This window comes from Schistocerca nitens, chromosome 4 (assembly GCF_023898315.1).
Source record: "Schistocerca nitens isolate TAMUIC-IGC-003100 chromosome 4, iqSchNite1.1, whole genome shotgun sequence".
Classification (NCBI taxonomy): domain Eukaryota; kingdom Metazoa; phylum Arthropoda; class Insecta; order Orthoptera; family Acrididae; genus Schistocerca; species Schistocerca nitens.
The window spans coordinates 149,576,968-149,598,689 of NC_064617.1; the positions used below are offsets into that span (position 1 = coordinate 149,576,968).

A 21,722-nucleotide genomic window follows, 5' to 3' on the forward strand; every position below is an offset into this window, starting at 1 on the left:
TAATAATTTTGGGCAGTCTTAGGATTTAACGCCCTGTCAATCTTCAGGTCATTAGAGACAGAGCCCAAGTTCAGATTGTTTCAAAGATGGGGAAGGAAATTGGCCATGCCCTTGCAAAGGAAACATCTCAGCATTTGCCTGGAGTGATTTAGGAAAATAATGGAAAACCTAAATCAAGATAAATGGACACAACAGATTTGAAATGCCATTCCCCCAAATGCAAGCCCAATATATATATATATATATATATATATATATATATATATATATATATATATATATATATATATATATATATATATATATATATGTGTGTGTGTGTGTGTCAGAAAGAACACTGTGACATCAAAAACTGCTCTTTACGCGTGACTGCAACAGTTGCAATCTGCTGGTTATTTAATGGGTGGCACATGTAACCAACAACTAATGCATGCTCAGACAGTAAAGATAGAGTTTCATATAGATGAACAATATTAACACTTTATTTAAAACAAAATTCTCTGCACTAAAAGCAGAATTACAATGTAAATAGCTGCACAGTTTTAAAAACAACAGATATGACTAGCAAACTAATAGAATGCCAAAAGACATTGTACATATTTTGAATACAATTACATTCCACCATCACATTTATTCCTCTGAATTTCTTTTGCATGGAGCTAGTCACTGAAGTAAGTAAACTGATTAGTACACATGATCACCTATAAAACTAGATAATTCATTCTTGTGCTATTGCACATGTCTTTTGAAAACCAGTATAAACTGTAGAAAGTGGATTTTGTCTTTCTTGTGATGAAGCATAGGTAACCACAAGGCACTTCCATTCTTCTGCTGTTACAGAATTTAACACACTATTGACAGCATTTTGCTATGAATGAAATAACCAAATTTAAAGTAGATGCTCCCTTCTTAATCAATTGTGTAAATTTCTGATAAAGGTTTTTTTTTCACATTTTCCATTTCTCTACTTGAGATGAGCACATCACCACCTAGTGTTTTTCAGAATAATTAAGAAAAATAATGGATGATATAAAAGTTCTTGTCCCTAAAAAAACTGTAGCCTCCAAACAAGTCACACCACATCATCGAAGCAGCAAATACAAATATACAAAACAGCACTGTACAAACACTAGGAGAGTAAACATGTTTACAGAATAAGTGGATAATTTTTAGAATGGGATTTTAATTTGGTGTTCCAACTCTGAGGTAATCACAGAACTTCATTAAGTTTTTTGCAATGGACAATGGCTTTTTCTAATACAAGATAGTCAAACATATGCTTAATAACTTGATGTCATAGTTATGTAACATTATACACACTTCAAATATGAATCATTCATGGGGATACCCATTAGTAATTGGTGACAGTATGAAGTAATATAGCAATGACTTTTCTGTTTCCTGAGATGAAGGTCTGCCTTTGTTAGTGTTTGCTCATGAAGTTTGAATACTTGATTAGCTACAAGGAACATGCAAAACTGAAAAGGTAACCAAAAGTAATTATGTTGGAAAGGAGAGAAACTGGACCTAAAAAGCAATTAGAAGAATTTCTGAAAGAGTTAGGTGAGACTAAGAGAGGTCCAAACTTCAAATGTTCTTACTAAACACTTGTATGGGGTCACTATCACTCAAAATGCTAAACAGCAGTTCCTCTGAAGCTGACATGGCATAGGAATGGATACCTTTGTGACTTATCCTCATTGTTCTGATAGATTTTAGAGACACTTCAAATCTGTAATGTAATTTCTTTTCTTCCTTTTTCTTGATAACCATGCCTTTCTCACAGAAAGTCAGTTTCATCCTTTGACAAATTCAATGACACCTTTCACTCAGTCTCCTAAAAAGTAAAAATAAGGTGTATATTACTAAATAAGCATTTGCTTGTCTCATGCAAATTTAAATCTTTATTTTCATCTGTTCATGTACCAACCTATAAATCAATAACATGTTGCTATATTATGAAAATGATAGTTGCTACTCACCATGTAGCAGAGATGCTGAGTCGCAGATAGGTACAACAAAAAGACTGTCAGAAAATGAGCTTTCAGCCAACAAGGCCTTCGTCTGAGATAGAAAACACACACACAGTGTGTGTGTTTTTTTCTATCTCTGACAAAGGCCTTGTTTGCCGAAAGCTCATTTTTTCCCAGTCATTTTGTTGTGCCTATATGCAACTCAGTGTCTCCACTATATGGTAAGTAGCAACTACCCTTTTCATAATATTGTTACATTCTATCCTGGCCTTTTCACTGGTGAATATCATGCTACCACATTACATGTTATAATGGTGAGAGTTAAGAAAGAAAAACTTACTAGTAGGGATCTGTGAAATGTGATAATTATAATTGTACTGTTAGACAGTATGAGTTCACATGCACATGCATACCGTAATACCTTTGAAACATGTAGCCACACATAATGAGGGGAATACCTTAAAATAATTTTATCCCCTCCATTGGGATCAGTGTTGAACACTGTAATTGTGGTGTGAATAGAAGACAATTTATAAAAGATACAACACCCATCTGCAATTTATTTTCTTGGAATACTTTGTACTTTTACCCATAAACTATCTATCAAAACACAGTAAGCTCATCCTCAGATTATGGAAATCAGAGCAGATTACAACATAAATGTGCCATGCTACCAGTTATCTTACAAACCAAGCTTATATTCTGAAGGCAGAAGTCTCACAAGACATTCTCAGTAGTTCATAGTCAAGTTTTATAGTTTTTCAAAGTTACTGTCTTGTTTGAGCAGCTTGTATGGACATTAAAATATCTACATTACTCAGTGTTATATCAATGTAACTTACAAATACGACATTGCTTTGTGTGAAGTTGGAATATATCAGTGTCAGAAAAATAAGCTGTGGATCAGTAAATAAACATAAAATTTAATTTGTGAGGAGCTGACATACAGAACTGAACTAAATAACTGTAGTAAAAATTTTCTCTTGGACGTCTATCAGAAAATACTGCACAATTTCATTAGTATGCTGGTGACAATTCTGAATTGCTCTGCTCACTGTGAAATAATTCTAAATATGGTGATGATTTTACCCATATGTCATCTTCCTGACATTTGTTATGGGGGGCCCATAGTAACAATGGGAAATTCCTTAATGAATATCCAATTTCATCCCTATGCCACTCCTGTTCCTCACCCTTTGCCACAGGGATCATATCCTGTGGAAGAAACAGGTGCAAGGCCTGCCAAATTCACCCACCCAGCACTTCCTACTCCTCTCCTGTCAGAGGCTTATCCTACCCCGGGTCACCTATGAAAGCAGCCATGTCATATACCATCTCTGCTGCAAACACTGCACAGCTTTTTATGTCGTTAACGCTACCTGCCACCAGCTGCCCACCAGGATGAATGACTACTGTGAAACTGTTGCCAAGAACAAACTCACTGGAACAGCATGCAGCTTAGCATAAAATACTCAATTTCAAAGGCTCCTTCACAACCTCGTCCATCTGGATTCTTCCTTCCACCAATAGCTTCTCTGAACTATGCAGATGGGAGTTATCCTCGCAACACATCTTTTGCTCCTGTAATGGTCCTGGTGTCAATCTCTGATAACCCAATGTACCCACACCCTCCACCCAACACTTTCCCCTTCCTCCATTCTATTGTCCCCTCCCAATTCACATCTCCACATCATGTTCAGTGTGTGATGCCCCCATCAGTTCCAACACCCATGCATCACTTGCCTAGCCCATGCTCCTGCCACCCATCCTTCTCATATTCCTAGCTGGCAAAGTAGCTACCTACCTCTGAGCCACTTGCCATCCACCTGTAATGCGTCTTTCTGTCTCTTGACTCTCTCCCCCTTCACCCACTCCACTCAACACAACCCCCACCTCAACCTAGTCCACCAACCAAACTGCAGCACTGCCGTTGTGTGCCCAGCCGCCAGTGTGTGTGTGTGTGTGTGTGTGTGTGTGTGTGTATGTGTGTGTGTGTGTGTGTGTGTGTGTGTGTGTGTGCGCGCGCGCGCGCGTGTGCGCATTTTTATACTCTAGCTGGAAAAATGATTACTCCGGAAGCTAGTAAGTTTTCTTTCCTTCGCTTGCTTGTATGAAGATGACTTAGCGAGTGGTCTCCTTTGTTCTAAAGTATTTATATTCTACCAGAACTCCCCCCCCCCCCCCCCCATAACAACAACAAAACATTAAAACAAGACTTATGTGAAACTAATGTCCACCACACAGCCACCTGAGTGTTGCTGAAATAACTACTTATCATCTCTAGTTGATTTTGTAATGTTCAAACACTGGTATGTGATTGTTTTGGTTTTTAATTTCTCATAGTGAAACATTTAGTATAGAAGAAGAAAGATTACACTTTATCTTTCCTTCAGTGATGGGGCAATCAGAGATGATGTACAAGCTTAGATGGGGAAGGAAATTAACTGTGTCATTTTCAAAGGAACCACCTTGGCATTCATCTTGAAAGATTTAAGGGGACGATTGAAAAACTAGATATGGATTAGCACAAGAGAATTTGATCTACAGTCATCCTGAAAACAAGTCCAACATGCACTCAGGACAAAATCTAAAAACTAGCCTACATGGATGAAATGAAACAATGGAGGTAGCTGAAAAAAGTGCAGCAGAAAGCAAAGCAGACATTGAATACTTGGATATAAGTTGCAGATTGGAAGCACAACTGCTGTATTCATCTGCTTTGACCTAGTCTGATACAATCTGAATTTTTTATTGAAACCTGCCATCTATAACAAATTGAAAAACAATGAAAATTCCTGGATGGAACAATACCTAAAATAAAGAAAAGGCAACTATCACCTTTAGCTGACTGATGTATGGCACATGTAAATACACAACAGAAAACAATATTTACACTTTCAAGCTCCTGCTCTTTCTCTAGTAGAAGTACACACATTCACAGTATAAGTGTGTGTACTTCTACTAGAGAAAAAGCAAGAGCTCAAAAACATAAGTTTTCATTGTGTGTTTCCATGCAACACACAACAGTCAGCTATAGCTGAGTGGTTGCCTTTCCTTTATTTTATGTATAAACATGAAAACAATACAGATTCAGACCAGCCTTATAGTTTAATAACCGGTTTAAAAACATATGTTATACATTTTTGGCTTTTTCTGTTGGGTTGGTCTCTTCAGTCTACCACTGTCTATGTGTACAAGTTGGCTGAAGTGAAATTGTATGGATAAAGGGGTCCTACTTAGTTTTCTTTTGGCTTATTCTGTCTCTTTAGGTAGGTTCTTTACTATTTGACAGGCAAATTATTCTTGAAGGCCCCACAACATGCATGACTCAGCCTCAGCTGTGAGTCAGTCGCAATCAAAGGCCATTCAAGGTTGGTGAAACAGTGCACCAGCTGATCCAGTGCACTTAAAAGTTTTGGAACACTAGGGATGACAACTTCCAGCATTGTGAGTGGAAAGTCACTGTCTGAAAACTGCAATAGGCTGAGATCTTCAAAGAAGATGTACTGGGGAGCTCAAGCTCATGAGAAGTTTTGTTTATTTGCCCTGCAACTCACAGCATATAATACTTTAATCAAGGCTTCATTTGTATTAGAAATTTAATTTTGTAACATACAATGGCTACAAGAATTGTGTGAGACATTTTCAGTAGGAAAATGAGTAAATCAAATGAAGAGTGTCACTGTCATTGTTTTGCCAGTGTTGCATTACTCAATGATGTCCCATGGGCAACACACAGAGGGTAGACTTATAAAAGGACTGGAAAAATAGAATAATGGTGTAAATGATGTAGGAATCTAGAGCTATGTTTCCATAAACAAAATTCAACACGGAAGGAGAAATAGAGAGAGAGTGATTTTTTCCTTCTCTCTTGTGGAGTGCACAAAGGGCATAGAAACAAGGCCCCACGAAAAGACCTGGGCATTTACTGTTATGTACAGAGTGTGTGTGTGTGTGTGTGTAACCAAGCATGACAGGCAACCATCCCTATGAGGGGGGGGGGGGGACAATAAACCCAATGACCAATAGGTGGCTCTGGCTCTGAAATTTCTGACCACAAGAATGTGGCATGGAATCTTGTGAAATATGGAACAAGTATATAGTGAAGATCTAGATCTACATCTATATTCTGTGCATGAATGTGAAGTGTATGGCAGTGATTCCTCTTGTTTCATTCACATATGGAATGCAGGAACAATTATTGATTAAACACCTCTGTGTGCACTGTAATTAGTCTTATCTTGTCTTCACAACAACTACCAGAGCAATACATACTTGTAACAGTATAGGATCTGTAATTACGAATGATACTTTTTAAAACTGCAATTTACAGTTTCTAATATATTTTTTTGTTTGCTTCAAGCTGTGGAAACGTCCAGTACAATTTCCAGTTTCATCATGCTGTGACTCACACTTACTGAATGTCCAGACATCATTAAAAATTTTTACTAAAGTGGCAGCTCAGTTGTGGGTGCTCATCATTTATTCACTGGAGAGCTGGGTTGCCACCACCATATCTCTACTCAGGCTATATGCTGTACTGTGACCAAATTTGAGCAGGATTTCTCTCTACACATCCAGAAGTCATCAAGAAGACAACATAAAGCACGAAGTGAGGACAATACTGCATCAGTAATGGCCAGTACTGAGGAAGAGCCAAATGTGCCAGTTTCAAGATAATCTCAGCAGTTGCAGCTATCTGAGACATCAGTTTAGCAAGGATTTGGGCCTGCGACATACAAAGTTCTATTGATTCAAAAGCTGAAGCCAAACAATAACAGACTGCATCATGGTGTCACTGATGGGTCATACAGCAGTTGGGCACAGATCCTGATTTCTGTGGAAAAATCATCTTCTCAGATGAGGCACATGTTTGTCTTAGTGGCTTCTTCAATACACAAAATTGTCATTACTGGAGTGAGAACAGTGGTCCATGAGATGCCATTGCATTAATAAAAACTCACTGTGTACTCCAGTTTATAGTGTGGTGGCCTTATTTCTTTCGAGATTATGAGAGAAGAACTATTACCATCAATGCCAACACCAATAGATTCGTGTAAAATAAATTTCTGTGGGCAGAATTTGAGACGATGGATATTGAAAACATGTGGTTCCAGTAGGATTGTTTTTGTGCCACACAGGTGATGCTACGCTTGATTGCTGAAGGAGAAGACTGGCAACCAGATCATCTCAAGAAGTGGATCTTGAATTGGTCACCATGGTTATGTGATGTAACAACTTGGATTATTTTATTTGGGACTGCATCAAACCCCATTTCTATGCTGACAAGCCACAAACTTTAAAACATTTGGAAGCAAACATTTGTCAGGCTATCACAGACGTTACAATACTTATGCTTGACAGAGTAAGTACCAACTGGAGCCATCATGTGCATCAGTGTGTTCACAGCCATGGTGGACATTTGAATAATACTTTGTTTCGAACATAACTGCAGTGTCTTCAAAATAAAGCACAGTTTACTTTGATAACTTAAGTGTTTTTTTTTTTTTTATTTTATATTCCTCACTTAAAGATGGTTCTTGAGACATTATAAGTAAGTTTTTGTGGGATAGTTTGTGTCTCTCTTCAAGTATCCAATAGTTAAATTTTTTGAGCATCTCCGTGATGCTCTACCATGGGTCACACAATCCTGTGACTGTCAGTGCTGGCCTCCTTTGTGTATCTTCAGTATCCCCTGTAAGCCACATTTGGTATGGATCTCCTATACTTGAGCAATGTTCTAGGATGAGTGGAATTTTCCTTTTCAAACTTCTTGAATTTTCCTAGTAACCTACCAATGAACTGAAGTCTGCCACCCAGTTTAAGTAACATTGAGCGTAAGTATGTAAGTCTGCAGGCTTTCGTGGCCGTTGAAACTGAAGTAAAAATCTTCTGGGTTATTAGGCCATGTCATGTTTCTTCTAAAATGTTCGATGTTTTGACCCCTCTGTTGGGATCTTCCTCAGGATCTTTTGTGGTGTCCACTACTGGTAGAACACTGTCAGAGACAAGTGTCGCGTCCAATTATAAGGGGGAAATTTTCTGGCGTTCGTGCTGGAGAAGTGATAGTATTGGTTAAAATTCATATGGCTACCATTGGTGGGCCATAGTCATAGGCTAATACAGAAGAAGGGGCTTTGGTAGCTCATCTGTGGACACCATTGGCGGTCATTGTCATCGGATAGAAAGGTACTATTCCACACTTATGCTGGAGAAGGGTTATTGGTTGAAATGCCAGCTACCACTATTGGTTGGTCATCATCAGTAGCTAGATTCGAAACGGACAGAGCAAGAGAGGGGGAATGTTTACCCAAAATATTATTGTTCACCAAAGTGACTTGCAGCGCATTATTTATGCCACTCACACACCGCGGCCGTGTATTTACTTCCTTGATGGCGGGGAGCCACGATGCCGGAAGCCTCTCTATTGAAATTAGATGCATTCTTAGAAATTTCAACTGCTTCTCGGACCTTTCTTCTATAAATGTTGGTTTCTTTAGCCGGGACACGTACATTATTAAAATCAATGTCGAGCCACAGTTCTTGTGTTGTTCCGCTACTGCCGATTTTGCACTTTGTTTTAGCCGCATGTTCCGTTCGTGTTCCTGAATGCGTTCTTTAACAGTTCTTCACATTTCGCCTATATACACTTTGCTGCAGCCACATGACACTTGATAGACTCCTGCATTGTGGAGGTAATCAGGTGCATCCGTTTTCTGTCGGAAAAAGTCCTTTATTTTGTTTTGACTGAAGAAAGATGTCCGAATACCATTTTTCTTAACAATTCTGCTTATGTGGTCAGTGACACCAGAAATGAACGGTAACCCAACTGAGTGAGAAGGCGGTTCCTCGTCATTCTTATTAGCGGTATAAATATTCTGCCTAAAAGCCCTGTTGATTGAATAACTATCATACCCATTTGCCGTCAATGTCGTCTTTAAAAATATTCAACTCCGAATCTAAGTTGTCATCACTGACACGGAAGGCACCGTGAAGACAGAGTGTTGAGTACTGCTTGCTTCTGGGCTGGGTGGTGGTGCAAAGTGGCATCTAAATACCTGTTTGTGTTAGTCGGCTTTCTGTACACTCTGTGATTGGCTCTGAGCACTATGGGACTTAACATCTATGGTCATCAGTCCCCTAGAACTTAGAACTACTTAAACCTAACTAACCTAAGGACAGCACACAACACCCAGAAATCACAAGGCAGAGAAAATCCCTGACCCCGCCGGGAATCGAACCCAGGAACCCCGGCGTGGGATATTTTGGGTAAAAATTCCCCCTCTCTTGCTCTGTCCATTTTGAATCTAGCCACTGATGATGACCAACCAATAGCGGTAGCAGGCATTTCAACCAATAACCCTTCTCCAGCATAAGTGTGGAATGGTACCTTTCTATCCAATGACAATGACCGCCAATGGTATTCACAGGAGATGAGCTACCAACGCCCCTTCTTCTGTATTAGCCTATGACTATGGCCCACCAATGGTAGCCATATGAATTTCAACCAATCCTATCACTTCTCGAGCACGAACGCCAGAAAATTTCCCTTTTATAAGTGGACGTGACACTCGTCCCTGACAGTGTTCTACCAGTAGTGGACACCAAAAAAGATCCTGAGGAAGATCCCAACAGAAGGGTCGAAATGTCGAACATTTTAGAAGAAACATGACATGGCCTAATAACCCAGAAGATTTTAACTTCAGTGACAGTGGCCATGAAAGCCTGCAGACTTACATAAAATGCTTGTATGGCCAAGAGGTTTATACCTCCATCGGAAGACTGGAGAATCTTCACAGAAGAAGAGGTAAATTACTATGCGATTTGGCCTTTCTATCCCGGTGACATGATAAGGATGTTATTCTCACATTCGCCAGAATTAGCCACCATGTGCAGACAGTGAAAGCCAGGAGAATCTATCAAAGGGCCAGCGAAGCACTTCTATGTGAAAGAATCCAGCAAATATGCAGAGACTTGAATTATGTTAGCTCCGTTTCAATTGATGTGCATTTTTCACTGGCGGCAACTCTCTCACCCCAGGACTGGGAAAAAGTGGACAGAATAATGTTTGATCATTCAGCAGGGTTTTCGGATTACAGTGCTATGAAACAAAAACAGAAGTTCGAGAAGCTAGCGGTTACAGTTAAGAAGGACGACGCTACTGTGGATCCTAAGAGAGTAGTGGTGAATCTCTCGTCAGAAGTACTCGATGAAGCAGCTGTTTCAGTTCTGTGCAAAGGTCTGAATTTCGCAACTACACCGAAGAGAATACCTGTTGAAGAAATCTTAAGTGCTGTCGAAGCATCCTTGATTTGTCTTCCAAAGGTGCGAGCTGAAGAAGTAAGACAAGATGTGTCGAGAGTTCTACGGAAATCGAAACCTCCGAAAAGCAACATATCGGCTCAGGAAAGGAAATCTCTTATTGAACTCATGAGAAATGAAAGCATCGTTGCAACAAAATCGGATGAGCGGAATGCTACTGTTGTTTTGGACGCTGTGGATTATCACAGGAAGATGGAACAACTACTAGCTGATCCTGTGTATCGCAAGTTTAAAAGCGATTCGACGAACAGCATCATTTGGAAAGTGGAAAACCTGATATCAGACTCCAGACTGGACAGCTCTATTACAAAGAATCTAACACCTCAAATACCTGTCTCACCCAGAATGTACGGGCTACGGAAAATACATAAAGAATCGGTTCCTTTGAGGCCTATAGTAAGTGGGATTAACTCGCCGAATTACTTTTTAGCACGTCATTTATCTGGCAAACTGAGACACCTCACTGGTAAAACAAATACTTTTATAAAAGATTCAAAACATTTTTTAGAAATTATGCGCACACTGAGGATATCTGCAGGTGACATTCTTGTTAGCTTCGATGTGACATCGTTATTTACTAACGTCCCAGTATCAGATACAATGGAGATCATAAGAGAGAATGTTGCTCCAGATGTTTGTGACCTAATTGAATTATGTCTTCATTCAAGCTATTTTAAATACAATGGTGAATTCTATGAACGGGCTGACGGCCTTGCCATGGGCTCACCCATTTCCCCAGTTGCAGCTGACGTTTTTATGGAACATTTTGAGCAACAAGTGTTAAGTAGTGCTCCTTTGAAGCCTTCTTGCTGGCTCTGCTATGTGGACAATACATTTCTTATATGGCCACACGGCGAAGAAGAACTTCATGCATTACACAATTTTTTAAATGGAATCCCCCCAATATCAAATTCACGTTGGAGGTTGAGAGTAAGGTCGGTCTCCCGTTCCTAGATGTGTTGGTATACAGAAGATCTGACAACAGTCTAGGTCACAGAGTGTACAGAAAGCCGACTAACACAAACAGGTATTTAGATGCCACTTTGCACCACCACCCAGCCCAGAAGCAAGCAGTACTCAACACTCTGTCTTCACGGTGCCTTCCGTGTCAGTGATGACAACTTAGAATCGGAGTTGAATATTTTTAAAGAGGACATTGAAGGCAAATGGGTATGATAGTTATTCAATCGACAGGGCTTTTAGGCGGAATATTTATACCGCTAATAAGAATGACGAGGAACTGCCTTCTCACTCCGTTGGGTTACCGTTCATTTCTGGGGTCACTGACCGCATAAGCAGAATTGTTAAGAAAAATGGTATTCAGACATCTTTCTTCAGTCAAAACAAAATAAAGGACTTTTTCCGACGGAAAACGGATGCACCTGATTACCTCCACAATGCAGGAGTCTATCAAGTGTCATGTGGCTGCAGCAAAGTGTATATAGGCGAAATGTGAAGAACTGTTAAAGAACGCATTCAGGAACACGAACGGAACATGCGGCTAAAACAAAGTGCAAAATCGGCAGTAGCGGAACAACACAAGAACTGTGGCTCTGACATTGATTTTAATAATGTACGTGTGCCGGCTAAAGAAACCAACATTTATAGAAGAAAGGTCCGAGAAGCAGTTGAAATTTCTAAGAATGCATCTAATTTCAATAGAGAGGACAACTATAGGCTTCCGGCATCGTGGCTCCCCACCATCAAGGAAGTAAATACGCGGCCGCGGTTTGTGAGCAGCATAAACAACACGCTTCGGTGGACAATAATATTTTGGGTAAACATTCCCCCTTTCTTGCTCTGTTCATTTTGAATCTAGCCACTGATGACGACCAACCAATAGCAATAGCAGGCATTTCAAACAATAATGCTTCTCCAGCATAATTGTGGAATAGTACCTTTCTATCCAATGACAATGACCGCCAATGGTATCCACAGGAGATGAGCTACCAACTTCTGTATTAGCCTATGACTATGGCCCACCAATGGTAGCCATATGAATTTCAACCAATCCTATCACTTCTCCAGCACGAACGCCAGAAAATTTCCCCTTTATAAGTGGACGCGACACTTGTCTCTGACAGTGTTCTACCAGTAGTGGACACCAAAAGATCCTGAGGAAGATACCAGCAAAGGGGTCGAAATGCCGAACATTTTAGAAGAAACATGAAGCAGCCTAATAACCCAGAAGATTTTAACTTCATTGAGTCTATGTGTTCACTGAATTTCATGTCCCTACCCCAACGATTCATATGAGGTGACCGTTTATAATTACAACTCATTCATATTGTCGCACAAACTGTGGTGTAGTGGTTATGATAGTATACTGTTGCATGCAGGGTCATGAGTTCAAAACTCACCTGAACTGCAAAAATACATTCTAGAAGTATCCACAAATGTCAAGAATCATTGTACTGGAATGTTCTGTACCTATATATACCATACGTGTTCTGGCTGGACGCAGTTTGCTCCACGCTCTTGTATGTGCAAGTGCTGAATAAACCTTTGTTAAGTGAAGTTAGTGTTCATCATGAATCTAATTTCACCTTCTTCTTCGTGACATTATTCTCGTGGAGATGCTGGGTATTGGAACTTGTGATAGCGCACATTATCAATGACATAGTGGCTCCCATCAGGCCACGACAGAGCCGCCATTTACGTGTTGAGGAACCAGAGTTTGAGCCATATTTAACGGATTGCAATCTATCAGAGACAGATGAAGAAGAGGACGTTACGATGACAGCAACTATGTGCCACCACATGAGACATCCTTCCGGGTTCTCTCGTGTCGATGGCCACGATCCAAACAAGTGGCTGAAGGTATATGAGCATATAGCCAAATTTAACAAATGGGATGACACCGTGTGTTTGGCTAACGTATTATTCTATTTGGAGGGCACTGCCAAGTAATGGTATGAGAACAGCAAGGAGAAGCTCACAAGCTGGGAAGTATTCTAGGTGGAACTGTGCAAGTATTTCGGTGACACACAATGACAGAAGTGCAAGGCTGTAGATAAATTGAAGTGTATAGCACAGCGTCCTGCAGAAACTACAGTATCCTACATTCAAGATGTCTTGGACCTATGTAAAATAGTGGATCCTAATATGAAAGAGGAAGATAAGGTTGCACATCTCATGAAGGGTGTTGCTGAGGACATGCATCAAGCCCTACTTCTGAAGGAGGTTTCGACAGCAGATGACTTCATAAAATGGTGCCAATATATCAAGACAATCCAACAAAAAAGAATTACACGCAATAAGTTTGAACGGCTTCCAAACATCGTATCAATGTATATGAAGGAAGAAGGAAGTGATTTCACAAGTGTTCTTCGTAAGTTAGTGAGAGAGGAAGTTCAGGAGGCATTTGGATTGCACGACGAGCAAAAAACTGAGACACTTCAAGAGGTCATAAGGGAGGAAGTGGAACAGACACCGAACCCAATCTCTCATCCTTCATTTCCCTTTAAAACAGTGAAAAAGTCGAGATCTAGGCGAAGTTACGTTCCTACAATGCCGCATGAGGAACCTGTTTGGGCACCAAGGAAGACTGATGTCTGGAGGACCCAGGATAACCAACCAGTATGTTCCCACTGCGGACAACTGGGACATATGGTGCGCTATTGTCGAGAAAGGCAGCGAATATTTGAAGACGCCTGCACCAGAAGACAGCAGACCGATCTTAGCCGACGCCAACTCCGAGACGACGAAGACGAACTAGATGATGTGGGTGCAGGACGATGTAGGTCACCATCACCACAAGCTAGCCACTGGAGAGGATGCTTCCCAACACGCCAATTGAGGACTCCATAGCCATTTAGAAGCTCCAGTCGATCAGCTAGCTGCTGCAACCTGGAAAACTAAAGGGTACGACATTCCTTGGAGGTGAGGCCGCCGAAGAGAAAAATCCTCTGCAGTCAATCACTACAAAAATGATAGGAAACTACGTCAATATCCTCATGGATGGCTGACCAGCCCAAGCTCTTGTGGACTCTGGAGCAACATATTCAGACATTTCGGAGAAGTACTGTTGGCAGTTGAAGAAAACCGTATTTGTTGACAACATAACATCTCTCCTGAAGGTGGCTAATGGGAAATATGTAAAACCTACAGGAATTTGTGTCATTCATGTGGGTATAAGTGGCCATTCACAGCCCTTAGAATTCATCATCTTACAAGAGTGTAGTCATGATGTCATTCTCGGATGGGACTTTTTAAAAGCTTCTCAGGGAATTATAGATTGTGGTCGCTCGAAGTTTATGCTAGATGAGATGAGATACTGTGGACAGGAAGATGCGCATCTGAGTGTGTGGAGACTACGTGTGCTGGATGAAGTGATCAATCCTGCAGTCAGTGCTAGAAAGGTAACTGTCATGTGTCGTGTCATGCCATGCATCAACCCACGGATCTTGAAGTGGAATGTAAGAGAAGCATACCACTGAAGAACAACTTGGTCATTCCAACCTCTGTTGTCTCATTTACGAACGGATTCAGTGAACTGTGGATAGTTAACTGTTGCCGAGAACCGCAGATCCTTCCAAGACACATGTGCGTAGCAAACGCTGAGCCATTAATTGCAGAAAGAGTCATAGAAACCTCCCGTGCCGAGTCTGTGGGCAAAATTAGCACTACCACTATGAGACAAGATCTTCTAGCTCGACTGTCACCAAATCTCACTAAGAAACAACAGAAGAAGCTACTTGCCATGCTTCAAGAGTTATCTGAATGCTTCAATCCACAGGTGAAAAGCAAAGTAGACAAATCGACAGTGAAGCACTGGATTAGCAGTGGAGACCGATCAACCAATAAGCCAGAGAGCATACCATGTGTCAGCAATGGAACATCGAATAATTCACGACAAGGTAGAGAAAATGATGAAGAATGACAGCATTCAGCCTTCACAGAGCCCATGGTCGTCACCAGTGGTTCCTGTCAAGAAGAAGGATGGCAGTTGGCACTTTTGTGTTGATTACAGGAAGCTTAATAAGATAACTAAAAGGGGCATTTATGCCCTTCCAAGAATTGACGATACACTAGATTGTCAGAAGGAGGCTAAGTTTTTCTCAACCATGGACATGTACTCAGGTTACTGGCAAATCGAAGTAGATGAGGCCCATGATGAGAAAACTGCATTCATCACCCCTGATGGCTTGTATGAGTTTAAGGTAATACCGTTTGGTTTGTGTAATGCACCAGCAACTTTTGAACGGATCATGGATAATCTTCTAAGTCACCTGAAGTGAACGATGTGTCTTTGTTATTTAGATGACATTATAATGTTCTCAGAGACATCTGATGAACACGTAAAAAGACTGAGGGCCTTTCTTAAGTGTCTCCAACAAGGTGGGCTGAAACTTAATCCAAGAAAGCGTCTCTTTGGAGCAAAAGAAATCAAAATACTTGGACACCTTGTGTCAAACGAAGGTGTGTGGCCAGACCCAGAAAAGGTGAGACCTATAATGGAATTTCCTATTCCTAAAAGTATTAGAGATGCGAGAAGCTTCCTCAGATTATGTTCTTATTACTGCCGTTTTATCAAAGATTTTTGTATCAAAGCCAGGCCACTCCAAGAGTTGTTAAAAGCCGATGCTAAATTTATCGGGGGTGGTGCTCAACAAGATTCTTTCAGTGTGCTGTGATAAACTCTGACGACTGACCCTGTGCCTGGTTTGTATGATGCCACTGGGTATGGGATTGGTGCTGTTCTGGTGCAAATTTTGGATGGAAAAGAGAAGGTTATAGCCTATGCTTCTAGGACACTTACAAAAGCCAAGAGAAAATACTCAACTACAGAAAGAGAATGTCTTGCTGTGATCTTGGCCATGTGCAAATTTCGACAGTATCTCTATGGAAGGCCATTCACAGTTGCTACAGACCATCATTCACTTTGCTGGTCAACAGGTCTTAAGGATCAAACAGTACGACTCGCCAGGTTGGCACTACGTCTTCAAGAGTATGACATTATCATAGTGTACAAAAGTGGAAGAAAACAGCAAGATGCCGATTGTCTCTCAAGAAACCCTGTCAAGACCATCAAGACTTTGATGAAGATAGTGACTGTCTCGTTGCACTCCAGGATCTCTCTGCTGAGAAGAAGAAGGATGCCAAGACATCTCAGATTATGCTTACCTTAAATTGGTCAGAGGGTAAGAAAGGACAATTTAAGGCAGTTAATGGATTACTTAGCAAGAAAAACTTTGATCTGTTTGGAAGGAGGTGGCTACCAGTGATTCCTAAACACATGTTCTTAGATGTTCTACAGAAATTCCACGACACACCTGAGGCTGGACATTTAGGATTTATTAAGACATACAATAGGATCCGCAAGAGATTTTTCTGGCCAGGTTTATTTAGGAGTGTCCGTCACTATGTGTCACACTGTCGGGAGTGCCAGAGGAGAAAGGCAGTTCCTCAGAAACCACCTGGACGACTCATATCAATTCCACCAGCCGAAATACCTTTCCAGGGTGTTGGGATTGACCTCCTCAGATGATTTCCAACGTCTGCTAGTGGCAATAGATGGATTATTGTTTGCACTGATTATCTGACAAGCTATGCCATTACAAAAGCCGTGAAAACAACCGAAGCATTCGAGGTATCCAAATTCATCGTGGGAGACATTGTATTAAAACACGGTGCCCCAAGGTCGTTAATTATGGATCGAGGAAAAGTTTTTCAATCAAATCTTGTAACAGTGATAAACCGTCAGTGCAACATTACTCATCACATGACGACTGCCTACCATCTGCAAACTAACGGGCTTACTAAACGTCTCTATAAGACTTTGGTCAACATGCTATCAACGTTCGTCAATGTTGAGCAGAGCAACTGGGATGAGGTGCTACCTTTCATGACGTCTGCCTACAAAATCGCCAAACAAGACACAACAGGATTTACGCCATTTTTCCTGGTGCATGAGCGTGAGGCGACTACACCGATGGATGCTGTGTTTCCATTACATCCTGATGACGTGGACGACGACTACATTAGCCAGGTATTAACCAGAGCTGAGAAAGCTCGGCAATTAGCTCAACTCCGCACGCTGCAGGCTCAAGAAAACGATCGCCGAAGGTGTGATGCGAGCCATCGCCCTGTTGTCTACCAGCCTGGTGACCTCGTCTGGATCTTCACTCCTGTTCGGAAGGTTGATCTCTCTGAGAAGCTCCTCAGGTGCTACTTTGGACCATATAAGGTTATAAGACAGTTGTCTGATGGACAGTTGTCTGATGTTACTTATGAAGTAGAAGATTTCGACCCTGACACAAGATGACGGAAGATCAGAGACATGGTCCATGTCCTTTGAATGAAGCCCTATATGGATCCTGCAACTCAGGGTAAATTCGAAGCTCCAGTGATAGGCAACAAGCAGAAAGGTGATGAAGAGTGTAGTGGCAAAGGAAGCTCTAAGAAGATCACTGCCAGGGCAGACATCAGTCATTGAGAGTCGGAGTGTGCAGGACCGATAACTCGTTCCCGGACTAGGAGGACGTAACACCAAGATGCTGTTCTCTTAAGTAGAGTGCAATGTTGCAGAAACTGTGGTGTAGTGGTTATAATACTAGACTGTTGCATGAAGGATCATGAGTTCAAACTCACCTGAACTGTAAAATTTTAATTTCTGTATTTAGTTCGAGTGCATTCTAGATGTATCCACAAATTCAAAATCATTGTACTGGAATGTTCTGTAATTGTATATATACCGTATATGTTCTGGCCAGAGGCAGTTCGCTCCACACTCTTGTATGTGCAAGTGCTGAATAAATGTTCGTTAAATGAAGCTAGTGTTCGTCATTCATATAATTACACCTTCTTCTATGTGACAATATTGTACTTATGTGAAAATACAGTTTTTATTTTCATTTTGTGATGTGCAGAATTTTGCATTCCTGCACATTGAAAGCCAATCTTTGCCCAATTTGAAATCTTATCAAGATCTAGTTGAATATTTGTGCATCTTTTTTTGAGCAGTATTTCATTATAGATAACTGCATCATCTGCAAAAAGATTACTATTAAAATTGTCTGCAAGATCATTAACATATAACACAAACAACAAGGTTCAAACACGCTTCCCCACACACCTACAATTAACTCCACATATATCACTGACTCTTCATCCAAGATATCTTTCTGTGTCCTTCCTACCAAAATATCATCAGTCCAGTCACAAAGTTCAATTGATATCCCATACAATCATACTTTAGATTATAAGCCAAGGTGTGGTACTGATTTAAATGCTTTTCTAAACTCTAGAAATTCTACATGTACCTAACTGCCTTAAACCATGACATTCAGGATCTCACATGAGAAAAGCACAAATTGGGTTCCATATAGTTATTGTTTTCAGAATGCATGCTCAACAGCACGAAGCAGCTCATTCTGTTCAAGATGCCTCATTATGTTTGAGCTCACAATATGTTCTAGGTTTCTACGACAGATGGATGTCAGTGAAACTGGACAACAATTTTGTGAATCACTTCTGTCACCTTTCTTGTTGACAGGTGTGACCTATGCTTCACTGCTACTGACAAAATCTATTTCCAATGGCAAACAAGCTACTACAATTTTCCAGTCACCAAATTCAGTAACGAAAAAAGTCATGGTAATTTGGTTGTCAAAACGAGCAATAGTGATTATTTTCTACAAGCAGGTTACAATAGTCTACAAGAAGGGTAACAAAAGTAATCCATTAAACTACCATACATTATCCTTAATTTCCATTTGCTGTAGAATCTCATGACATATGAGGGGCATTTGAAAAGTCCATGCAAAGTCAGGGATATGGGACTACCGACGCATGTCGAGGACATGTTTAGGTAGTAGCATCTTTGGAAAGAGCGCACACCAAGCTTCAGCCACATTGGTCTATTTATTTGTGTTTGGCATTCATGTTAACCAAGGAAGTAGAGTGATTGTCAAAAAATGGACGAAAAAGAATTTCGTGTGGTGATTAAACATTACTTTATGAAAGGCAAAACACCTCAGGAGACTAAAGAGAAGCTTGATAAACATTATGGTGACTCTGCACCTTCGATTAGAACAGTTTGTAAGTGGTTTCAAAATTTTCAGAGTGGCCATGTGGGCACAAGTGATGCTGAACGTTTTGGACGCCCTGTGGAGGATAGGACTCCAGAAATCATTGATAAAATCCATGATATGGTGATGGATGACAGAAGAGTTAAGGTGCGTGAGATTGCTAGTGCTGTGGGCCTCTCAAATGAAGGGGTACATAATATTTTGCATAAACATTTGGACATGAGAAAGCTATCCGCAAGATGGGTTCTGCGATTGGTCATGCTTGACCAAAAATGGAATCGTGTGAAGTGTTGCAAGGATGGTTTGCAGCTGTTCAGGAAGAATCCGAAGGACTTTAAGTGTCGTTTCATCACTGTTGATGAAACATGGATACATTACTATACTCCTGAGACCAAACAACAATCTAAACAATGGTTTACCAAGGGAGAATCTGCACCAAAACAGGCGAAGACCATTCCTTCGGCAGGAAAGGTTATGGTGGTTGTCTTTTGGGATTTGCAAGGGATAATCCACATCAACTATCTGGAAAAGGGTAAAACTATTACAGGTGAATATTATTCATCGTTGCTGGACCATTTGAAAACTGGGCTGCAAAACAAACGCCGATGATTGGATCGCAAATAAGTCCTTTTCCATCACGGCTATGCACCAGCACACCCCTCAGCAGTTGTGGTTGCAAAATTAATGGAAATAAGATTCCAATATGTTTCACATCCCCCCTATTCTCCTGACTTGGCTCCCTCAGACTACTATTTGTTCCCCAATTTGAAGAAATGGCTGGCAGGACAAAGAATTTATTCAAATGAGGAAGTGTTTGCAGCAACTAATAGCTATTTTGCAGACTTGGACAATTTCTATTATTCTGAAGTGGTGAACAAATTAGAACAGTGTTGGAGGAAGCGTATAAATCTAAAAGGAGACTACATCGAAAAATGAAAAAGGTTTACCCCAAACGCACAAGTAGTTTTTATTTTTGCATGGACTTTTCAAACGCCCCTCATATTCTGTGCCGAAATGTAACGAGGTATCTCAAGTAGAATGACCTCCTCCATTCCAGTCAGCATCAATTCTGAAAATACTGATCACGTGAAACTCAACTTGGAATTTTCTCACGTGACACCTTGAAATCCATGGATTAAGGCTGCCAGGTACATGCAGTATTTCTTGATTTCTTAAAAGCATTAGACTTAGTACCATACTTAAACTTATAAACTGAAGTGTGATTGTATGGGGTATCAAGCAAAATTTGCAACTGGACTGAAGGTTTCTTGGGAGGGAGGGGTTGGGCTGTTTTGGGGAAGGAGACCAGACAGCGAGGTCATCGGTCTCATCGGATTAGGGAAGGACGGGGAAGGAAGTCGGCCGAGCCCTTTGAAAGGAACCATCCCGGCATCTGCCTGGAGCGATTTAGGGAAATCACAGGAGGGAGGACACAGCATGTTATCTCAGATGGTGAATCATCAAGTGATGTAGAACTAACTTCATGTGTGCCCCAGGGAAGTGTGTTGGGATCCTTACTGTTCATGTTGTACATTAATGATCTTCCCAATAATATTATTAGTAACCTCATACTTTTCACAGATGATGATGCAGTTATGTATAATGAAGCACTGTCCAAATATAGCTAGACAAATATTCAGTTGGATATTGATAAGATTTCAAATTGGTGCAAAGATTGTAAACTTGTTTTAAGTGTTCAGAAATGTAAAATTGTGAATTTCACAAAATAATAAAAAAAAAAAACATATTATCCTATGATTACAGTATCAAAGAGTCACAACTTGAATCAATCAACTCATAACTGGTTGTAAAAATTTGCATGGACATAAAATGGAGTGATCACATATGCTCAGTGATAGGTAAAGCAAGTGGCAGACTTTGGTTCACTGGTAGAATACTAGAGAAATGCAGTCAATATACAAAGGAGATTGCTTACAAAACACTAGTGAAACCCCCATCACAATATTGCTCAACCATGTAAGACCCATACTAAATATGATTAACAGTTGATATTGTCTGTATACAGAGAAGGGCAGCACAAATGGTCACACGTTTGCAGACATTTGAAGATAGATGCAAACAATCCAAAGAAGCCCACTGATAAATTTTAAGAATAATGGATTTAGAAATACACTACAGCCCTCTACATATCGCTCCCATAGGGACCGTGATAACATGAATAGACAAATTACAGTGTGCAAAGAGGTGTTTAGTCATTCTTCCCTTGCTCCCTAAATGAATGGAATGGGAAGACGCCATAATAATTAGCACAAAGGCAAGTACTCTCTGCTGTGCACTTGACAGCGGTTTGCAGAGTATGGATGTAGATGTACTAATGTATAAGTTTTTAAGACTCACATTCAACCAAATCATCAAAAATATTCAGAACTCTATT

At 40.5% G+C, this 21,722-nt stretch overlaps 1 protein-coding gene across 2 annotated transcripts in view; it reads right to left on the reverse strand.

Annotated features, from left to right (window-relative positions):
* Window positions 1-504: 504 nt before the first annotated feature.
* LOC126252047 (transmembrane protein 19) overlaps window positions 505-21,722 on the reverse strand; it is an 88,158-nt gene continuing 66,940 nt past the window's right edge. For both annotated transcript variants that reach the window (XM_049952843.1, XM_049952842.1), the window contains exon 8: window positions 505-1,837. The gene's annotated coding sequence lies outside the window, so the exon portion shown is untranslated. The remainder of the gene's footprint in view (window positions 1,838-21,722) is intronic.